This window comes from Dipodomys merriami, unplaced genomic scaffold (genome assembly GCF_024711535.1).
Source record: "Dipodomys merriami isolate MVZ:Mamm:240054 unplaced genomic scaffold, mDipMer1.0.p SCAF_1390, whole genome shotgun sequence".
NCBI classification, from domain to species: Eukaryota; Metazoa; Chordata; class Mammalia; order Rodentia; family Heteromyidae; genus Dipodomys; species Dipodomys merriami.
Window position 1 is genome coordinate 86,389 of NW_027202705.1, and position 1,546 is coordinate 87,934.

The following is a 1,546-nucleotide window of genomic DNA, read 5'->3' on the forward strand; positions in this document are numbered from 1 at the left end:
CAAGAAACAAAAAAAACACTTGTCTTGTTCAGTTCCTGTAATATCATCTTATCTGATATGCACATAGCTTCCGCTTATCCCAGACATATATTAGCTGTTGAAAATAAGGGAAACCTTTGGACCTATGTTTCTTTGGACTTGGCTTACTTCAATTAATAAATTTTTTTCAAGTCTTTCCAATTCTTAACAAATTGGGCGATGCCATTCTTTCTCATGGAGGCATAGAATTTCATTGTGAATATATACCACATTTTAATGATCCATTCATCTTCTGTGGGCCATCTGGGTGGGCTCCATATCTTAGCTATTGCAAACAATGCTGCAGTAAACATAGTTGTTCTGGTAGTTTTAGTATGGTCTTCTTTGTGATCATTTGGATAAATCCCCAAAAGTGTGATTGCTGGATCATAGGGGAGCTTTATATGGAGTCTTTTGATGAGCCTCCATACTGCTTTCCAAAGTGGTTGAATAAGTTAACACTCCCACCAAGAATCAAGTAAGGTTCCCTTGTGGCCACATCCTCTCCAGCATCTTTAGTTGTAAAAATATGGAATGATTCAAGAATTTGCATATCAACCTTGCGCAGGGGCCATGTTAATCTACTCTGTACTGCTCCAATTTTAGTGTATGTGCTGCTGAATTGAGCACAGAGCATTTTTTATATATAAAGTGTAATTGATTTTCTTGAACTAGACAATTCAAAGAAAAGTAAGTTTTGAAGAATTCTCGTGAAATTTTAGAACCATGTACTTCTTACATAAGCACACATTTAAGAATAGCCAAGATTGACATGTCAAAAACAAAATAATCCCAGATATTGTTGTTCAAGAGATGTGTAGGATCGGGGGAGGGGGGGTGGAATTGGGTGGGGGGGCGGAGGAAGGCTGGGAAGGGATGTGAAGGGTAAACAAAGGAGGAGGCTGCAATGCTTCATAAGAAATGTACTTACTCATTATCTTGCCCATGTAAATGTAACCCCTCTGTACAGTATGTTCACAAAAAATAAAAATAAAAAAAGAGATGTGTAGGAGGACGAATTCAATTATTCTGTATAAGGCACCTGTCATAATGAACACTGCGGCAAGTGTTAAAGTATTTTTAAAGTTTTAATGTTTTAAATATATTTAATTTTGGAAATTTGCTTATATAGGCCAAAATTAGGACTGTTTGTCAGGTCATACAACTTTTCTATAAATATTTAAGATTTATGGTAGCAGACATATGCTACTAAAAAGTACATTTCAGAGTTTATAAAAACATTACTAATGAGATGTTGCAAAGGCTTAGTGTAAAGAAGCAGAGTGAAGAGTTAAGACTTTGTTAACTGCACAGTTTCTCTTAAAACTTTAGGGCTTCCTTACTTTATATGTTAGTGAGGAACAAATGATGATATAAACCATATACATATACATATACAAATGATGAGATGAGTCATAAAAAGCAATCTTAGTGGGTAACTTTAAAAACTACACATAGCCTATAAAACTCTTATTGAACATCATAATCTTATTCAGTGTTAAATGTACAGGAATGTGAGAATAGTAAA

The 1,546-nt window shown here is 34.7% G+C and overlaps 1 non-coding gene across 1 annotated transcript; it reads right to left on the minus strand.

Annotated features, from left to right (window-relative positions):
• Positions 1–541: 541 nt before the first annotated feature.
• LOC138825657 (U6 spliceosomal RNA) lies at positions 542–648 on the minus strand. Its single transcript, XR_011371459.1, has one exon. It is a non-coding gene; the product is annotated as a U6 spliceosomal RNA (small nuclear RNA).
• Between the last annotated feature and the right edge of the window lie 898 nt (positions 649–1,546).